Below are 8,650 nucleotides of genomic sequence, written 5' to 3' on the forward strand. Positions count from 1 at the left end.
TAGTTTACTCCTGTATGATCTTCAGACTAAGCATTAAACTAATCGTTTTCTTGCTAGTCGAACATTTTTGGAATTAAATGAATGAATCAGGAATTTGTTTTTGCAAATCAGCCTATCAACAAACATGCGTAAACATACCGCTGAATTGATTTTCGTACTTCGTACTCTATTGTTTGCTAACTGTGAATGTTGAGCAGTGTTAAATCTTTCAGCAGAGGTCCCGTGCCTGAGACGAAAACATCATCTTGGTTGAAAAAAACATAAACAACAACTCTCAGATTGACAGAGAAGATTAAAAACAAACAAACAAAAGAACAAAGTTAGACTTACAAACCAACAAATAATAATTGACGACCACAACCACCTGATTTTCAAAGAAAAGTTTAGCAAAATAAACTTTTGGATTTTCCAAAACACACACACACACACACACACAAAAGCAAAGTTAATACCAGAACGGCGGTGACCTATCAGCTCATCCGTCTCATGAACCATCACACTTCACGAGGTGTGTTAGAAAGTGATGTTTTATTGTCATTTATTGGCTGTATTGCACTAATGAATGAGAACTGAAATCCTCAGAGACGTCAAGAAGGCAAGCAGAAAGCAGAAATTATTCCAGCTTCACTAAAATCTGACCAGTAGACTTGGAGAAGTGGTGATTCATACAAAAAGTGCCCATCCAAATGACCAATATGATATCCACAAACACAACTTTATGGATGTGTTGATGCATGCTCAAATCATCCAGGTAAGTAAATCTCAAGAGGTTGATTCTGTTCATCTGGACGCATCTGGATGTTTCGACAGTCATCCAAGTGAGTTCTTCAGTCTGAGCTGACTGCAGGTTTCCCCAAACAGTACATTTGCACAATAACTGAAACTAGTCCACTGAATGGAGAAAGGGCTGTGAGGTCAGTTCTCCCACTGAAAATGTTGCCTCCAGATGAACACAATCAACCGTTTGGGACAGCTTTATGGATTTTGCACAATGAACATTTGGAATGCCTTGTTTTGCTTTCAAATGTGTCTTTTTCTCTTTGATTATGTAACAACGTCACAAATGCTGTGAATAACGTGGAATTTCTAAGAAGGCAGCCGATTCCGCACAGTTGCTTCCAGAAGCCTCCGAAGCTGAACCTAAATAGATTTTAAAGGTGATTCTGAGGGATTTGGATCGAATAAGTGGATTTGATTCTGTACACTGAGAATACAAAGTGAAACCTGAGCCGCAGCTTTTGTACGCCTGTCTGCAGGACTCGCGTACCTGTGTCAGGCAGTTTTATTTTTTTCTGAGCTTGACATTGTGCTTCCACGTACTCGGCAGGCTTTCATGTGCCTGCGTGTGAGGTTTGTGTTTGTCTCCCGTGCCTTTCTATGGATTTGTTGCGCACCCCGGCTGTTAACAGAGTCGACAGCCCACTGATCTCCCATCAAACCGAGCAGCGCTGCAGGTACGGCGTGTAAAGGCTTTGCTTTGAGACTACCTGTCATCACACATCAGGAGATTATGGCGCTTTGCTCTGTCTCTCTCTCGCGCGCTCTCTCCGCAGCTACTACACCATCTGCAAAACGTTACATCAATGAGGTACATATCTCAACACGGAGCCGCAGATAATCTTTGGCATTTCAAACACAGAGGCACAATCACGTCATCGTGCAGCAGTAGGCCTCTCTGCTGAGTCGGCCGCCGTGTACTCGAGCGCTCAGATAATGCCAGATGCCGGTGCCATATGGGAAGCTAAATTTATCATCTGTTTTTTTTAAGAGTAGCGCCGTCTTCATTTTCAATTTCACATCGTACTGTCGCACCATCAATTTGGGGCCCCTGACACGTGAGAAGATAAAGGTGGTGATTATGTTTTATGGAAACTCAAATTAAAACAGCAATAACATCATGTGATTCTCACTGATTTGTGAGTTTTTTAAAAGATTACTTTCACTTTCTAAACTTTTTTTTCTGAATCAGCCTTCAAAACAATTTAATCCGTGATCACTTCCCAGGATTGAATTTGCATTTTTTTTGATAGCCTTTCTACATCTCTGCAACTGAGGGCAAAACAGGAAGTATGAAGCCATTACCGCGACCAGAGTGCTAATATATTTAGACCCCAAAATAGAATAAAACGTAAATGATCATTCCTGCAATAATCCTCAGTGACCCGTGAGGGCGGCGCATCTTTCCCCCGGGCGAGTCTTAATGTGCTCTGGTGTCTCTTTGCTCGGTGCACTGAGGTGACATCCGCAACTACATAAATCTGATTTAGAGGGTTTGCACACTGAATAAGCAAATACAAGAGCACAGCATCACCTCGCATCAGGGCGGGGAGGATGAGAAGGAAGGTGGTTCATACCAGGAGGAAAGTGGTTATGGGGAAAATGCAGATCTTATGTACAATGAGCCGGCTACGGTTGTGAAAACTGAGAGAACGCGACATGGAGTTATAATGAATGTTATATAAATATAATACTGTTAAAGTGTCCACTTGTGAACCTCCTCCTGCTACATTTCTTCATGTGTTTAGCACCAATAAACTGATTAAAAGCTTTTTTAATGCAAATTTTCTGTTTTTTTTCATAATCTTAGGTTACATTAAACGACTTGCTTTACAGTATTCACTCTGAAACATGTAAATTAAACACTATAAAACATCTTTTTAAATAGTAGGGGTCTCAGACATGAAGCCCAGGAATCAGAACTAAAGGGTCCAGTTTAGCCCAGTGGACAGCTTTATAAAGTTTGGAAATGGCAAATGGTTCTTATATAGTATTTTATACAACTTGCCTCATTCATTCATGCTTTTCCTATGTAAGTGCTTTTCTATCTAACATTCACACACATTAATCTATCAGAGAGCAACTTGGGGTTCGTATCTTGCCCAATGATATTTGCAGACTGGTGAATGGGAATCAAGAAACACTGGACATGATACAATCACCAGTTACTCGGAATAAAAACTGTATTGCCTGACTGGTTGGTAGTGGGTCCTCGACGTTTTTGGCTCTCACTGACTGAAATTGGTTTCAAAGAAGGTGCTGCACCAAAAACCTCCCCAGTGATTAGATTGGGTATTAGCAGATTCCCACGGTGGCCTTTAATTTTGCATATTTATGGTAACTACCAGAAGTAGTACAAAAGTCTACAACAGTCTTCATTTCCGGTTTCTGTTTCAATTTTCAGCTTCACACAGCTCAGAGAGTAGTTGAACCACGTTTGCAGACCACAGCCACAAATATGCTAGCAATCGAAGCAAAAACAGGAGGTTCTTGCAAACCTGTTGGGGAATACATACTGTTCCTGGTATCTTGTGGTTGCTAGATGGTTGCAGACCAGTCTCAAAGCCTGTGTGACCAAGACTTTATTCACCCTGCATTGTCAACATGAAAGTAAAGTCACTTTGTTAGTGGTCACATGTTTCCAAAACCTCAGTTCTTGGTTTGGTGATGAGGGATTTCTAGATTTAAAAACATAAAGTTGGCCAACTATCAAATTTGAGGTCAAGTCATAGTATAGGTTGTATCCCTATACTGTGACACAAAATGTCATTAACTTGTAGATGTGGACGTTTGCCTTTAGAGTTGCCCCTGCTCCATACATCGGAGTGTGAACATTAGGTCTTTAGGAAAAGAAAAAGGTGCCTGTGTGAATGAGTGAATGAGGTTTGTAGTAAGAAAGAGCAGAGAAGAACTCTTTAAGTAACCCTGAGGTCAGACTCACATATTTAAATAGCTCATTTTGTCTGACCTAAAAAAAAAAATTGATGGACAATGGCAGGAAACAATAAAAAGCAGCAGACTGCCAGCTGTGGAACCCAAGAGTGTGATTATCCATTTGTTAAATCATCCAAGATCACTGTTGACAATTAAAAGGTGTCACTAAAAACCTCTCAGCCTGCTAAATTTCAACAGACAGAAACACAGAAATCCTCTGAGCAGCTGAGCTCAGCGGTGAATACTGAATGTGATTAGGGTGCCGTTTTTGTTGTGTTGCTTTTTACATGTAAACACCACTCGAACCTGACATCATCAGACCAAATTGTCACAGCTTTGAATGTAAGTTGTTGGGAGCACATCACTACATCACTTCTCTACCAAAGTCCAGACACGGCTCTAAATGATGACGCTGATGAATTTATACAGCTTCCCTCGCTGCTTTGGCTCGTTCCAGGCGATATTGATGTTGCTGCTCTAACGCAGCGGCATCATTCCTCTCGAACAAGGATCGGTTCTTTTAATCATCTTGTCCGCTCGCTGCATGTGTTTGGCTTTGTTGTGAATATGTGGTTGCCATGTATGCCTTTTAACAGGATTTCAGCCTTATGGGATGGCAAGGATTTGAACTAAATTAAACGCGACTGGGTGCCAAGAACAGGGGCGAGTCAGGCAACAGGGAGAACATGTAAAAAGGCCAGACGGGTTTTTATGTGGAGATGGTGACTTGGTGGGACAATCGGTGCTAGTTGGAGAAGTGAGCAAATGTGAAACGAGATTATTTAGCATAATGGCAGCAGTGGCTGCCTGAAAGTTGGAGAGACAGGCCTGCGAGTGGAAGGTCAGTGGTTTGAAATGCCTCCTGAGAAAAATGACAAAGTTCTCCTCTTTTTTAAAAAACCCAAGCAAACTTTACTGTCGTTGTACCCTGGAGCAAAGGATAAAGGGTGTGGCAAACAGGTCACTGGTAAGAATATGAAAACACGATATGAATATGAAGCATGGTGTTGATAGAAAAAAAAGTCTTTATGCTTAGGAAACAACATGGTTTAAAAAAAAACTGTGAAATGAGTCACTGTCTGCAACCTGTCAGGGAAAAATACACCAGAAGGAGCCTCTCGTCAAACCGACAAATATACTGACATTAAAGGGAAAAAACACAACAATGAAGATGCTTTTGCTCTTTATACTTTATGATGTTTGCAACCAACATCTTAATAAGGGTCAGATGAGGAACAAATAATGCTGCAAACAGCAGAGCTATTGTAAAAGTGCTAATGCTTGCAGTACCTCTAGTGGCCACTTGAGACTTTCTCTTTAAAAGTGAGTCAATCCCCATAGACTGTCATGTTAAAATGGCCAGCTTTACAGCAGAAATAAACATGCCTAAAGCCTAAAGTTCTGTTCTCTACCCACAAACTCCCTGAAATAAAATTTGTTAAAACTATCAACTTTAGTTAGTGTGTGATGAGTCAGCGTCTGCAAACCATCAAGAATCACACCAGAAGGAGCTTCTTGACAAGCAAAGAAAAAATATTAAAAGACAAAATGCCACGACAGTTTTAAAAAAGGAAATGGTTTAGATTAGGAAAAAGTGCTGACTGGTGATGAATAAATGAAGAAAAAAATGAACTGAATTGAATAAAATGAAGAAGAAGACTTTATGATTAAAATATGTAAGTAATACTGACGTTATAAAAACTCCAGTACTGCAAATAATCTCATGACCACTCCAAAAGAAAACAAGTCCCCACAGACTCTCATTTCAACACTTCCAATTTTTTTCTTTTTCATTGAATATGCTGACATTACCTCTGCTGGAGGTTTCTTCCTGTTAAAAGGGATTTTTTTCCTTCCCACTGTTGCCAAGTACTTGCTCAAAGGGGGTCATCTGATTGTTGAGGTTGTCTCTGTATTATTGGAGGGTCTTTAGTTTAAAATATAAAGCACCTTGTTGTTGCAATTTCGCTACATAAATAAAATGGAACTGAATTGAATTGAATAGTCCTTCACCTAAAATAAATGATTTGGCTTTTCACCAAGTGTAATTGAGGCTTTTCCCTTGGTGGTACCTGGAACCTTTTGAAAGGCTTTCACTACCTCAGGTAAAGGAGGTTTTTTTAATGGCCTATATTTTGGTTCCTAGAGCAAACGTTTGCCAGTACCAGCTGGGAGACAGCCAACAAGGAAACAGCAATCAATAGAACGTGATGAAATTCTTTGAGTGTATCTTTTATACAACAGTAATGAAGTTACCCCTGTGTAAATATATTCTTTTATCTAAGTAATGAAGCAGCTGACCCTACCCAACTTCCAATATGTCACAGGGATCTCATACTCACACTTTACGCCAGTTTAGAGTCACCAGTTAACTTTTTTATACAATTACCTGACAAATAATATGAACTTCTGTGCAGTTAATGGTACTAACAGATTGTACAAGAAGATTACGTATTGCTAATTAGCAGGTATCTGCGCCTAGTCTATGGAAGTCACAAAGATATTAAAAGGCTTTACTCAAGGCTTCCCTAAACAATGCTTACAGAGGCAATGTTGAGCTTTCACATACCACCAAAGGTAAGCAAATCATCAAATGTGGATACTTAATCTTTTAAAATGCCTCAAAACCGTTCACAGTACACACTAATGACTGAGAAACCTAAAGGTGCTCCGTGTCCATGTCTGTAAATAATTACAGCTAATTTGCAGATATGAAAAGTCAGCTGCTACCCTGCAGTGTTGCTTTTGTGAACTCTAATTATGCGCCAACTCTTATTTCATGTCATCAAGTGAAAACGTATCACAAATTAAAAGCCAGGACTAATATTTTTAACTTCTCTGAGGCAAGCGTGGAGCATGTGTGGGCTACAGCGTTGCGAGGAGTGCAGAGTAAAAACACAAATATGCGCATTTGTGTTGGGTTTGGGAAACTTAAGACCCATAAAGATTCTTTTTTTTATATTAAAAAAAGAGGGAAGAAGAGAAACGTCAAACTTCACCTGTGAGAAAACATTGGCCTTTCCCCTAACGCTCCATTATAATTATGGATGTGCACCAGAATTTAAATCACAGGTTGCCTTGAATAACATAACCCAGAGTATCCGTTGAGTTTCATCACCTTCCCTGTGCTTTTACATTTGTGTGGCATTTTGTCAGACGGTCACAGGCTGCAGGAATCCAAATCCAACACAGGGCAGGCCAGGTCATTTGCTGCAGTTGATTCAACGTTGGTTTGGTTAACATTGGCTCTATTTTTAGCCTGACATCTGAAGTATCCATGGAGTCTAAATGTGGGAAAAGCCTGTCCTCCTTCCTACCCGGGTGTCTGATGTTTCCCAGCAAGCCCTGCTGCAAGCCCTCTGCGTGCATGTGCCTGGGTATGTTGGTGAGTGCACACGTGTGGGAGAGTTTTTTGTGTGGGTGTGAGAATATGCATGTGTGTGAGTACATCCCAGTAGAGGTGTGTGTATGTGTGTGTTTTAGTCGTGCATGGAGACCGGAGGACTGTGGGAGGACTTCCTCTGTGGATCCTCTCTGTTTTCTTTTCAAAGAATGACATTCCTAAGCTGTTTCACTTTTCAGGCAGGAAGTGGAAACGGGCCAAAAATCATTAAAACCAGCAACGACAACAGCAACAGTTCGAGCGCCAACAAAGAGTCTGGAGTGCTGACACAAAGTCAAACAGTCATGAGAAATTGTTTAATAAATCTGAATAAGAGAAGGAAGAGCGCATTAAGGGGAGATCATAACTTTTGCTGCATTTTCTGTAACATTAGTCTCTTTAAATGATCAATTTCAGTTTGAAGGTTTGTCGCAGGACTTTAAAAAAACAAAAAAGAAGAGCTCTTCTTACACCAGACGTACCCAAGGTTGGTTTTGGAAAGATTTCAGGTGGAGAACCACATGCAATATTGACTTTAAACTGGATCATGCATGTTACTGCCTTCTATTTCTCCTGCTTCACAGGTAATACATTCCCCAACCAGCACAAAACCTTACTTTTGTATTCTATTTCATGTCATTTTTACCCCTGTAACTCTCCTAAAGTGCCAGAATTATCAACATATTAAGTTATATTACCAAGTGACTTGCCAAACACAACACTGACTTTGGATGGGCTTCACAAAATCTCAGTTCAGTGCTTGTGAGGCAGTTTTGTATGATGTACGGCTGCAGGGAAAAGTTGGGCAGACCTTCAGAATTGTCCGTATATCTGCATAAATATGACGAAAAATCTTCAATTTTCAGATTTTCAGACATCAAGAGAACCTGAATAAAAATGGAATAATAAAAAGACTCCAGCATAAGAGAGATAGGGGTCAACTTTAGAGAAAACACTGACAGCACTTTTCAATGGTGTCAGGAATTTATTGGGTGGGGCGGATGGAGGTCATTCCCCGAGACGGTTAACTCAAAGGTGACATCCCTAACTATCCCTATGGCTTCAGTCACACAGGTCTAGAGAGTGGCCAACAACCATCTGGTAACATCTAGTCACCATCAAAAAATGTGTTTTCCTTGACTGGTTTGCTAGCAACTGTTGGAGGCTGCTGGGTAACAATAGTCAAAAAGGAAGCGCTGCACCAAAAGCCTCCTTGTGGTTGCCTTGGTTGCTACCAGATTGCCACAGTTTACATGTGTGATAACCACTCACAGCAACAATACTCGTGGAGAATGTTTGCCTTCAAAGTAAAGGTTGAGCCTTACAGCTACAACCAAGATGTTTCAAAAGCTGCTACTTTACTTTGAAGGTGAACCATCTCTGTTTTAATTTTAGTTGCACTTTTTCATGTTTCACAACAGCTTTGACAGTAAATAGCAACTGTTTGGCATTTGTAGATTTGCCACTATCTACAGACAGACCAAGCTAATTAAGTCGTCAGTAACACAGGCCTAGAGACTGGTTGGCAACCCCCTGGCAACCTCTGGTACCTAGAAA

The sequence above is a fragment of the Neolamprologus multifasciatus genome, chromosome 23, assembly GCF_963576455.1.
Source record: "Neolamprologus multifasciatus chromosome 23, fNeoMul1.2, whole genome shotgun sequence".
Classification (NCBI taxonomy): Eukaryota; Metazoa; Chordata; class Actinopteri; order Cichliformes; family Cichlidae; genus Neolamprologus; species Neolamprologus multifasciatus.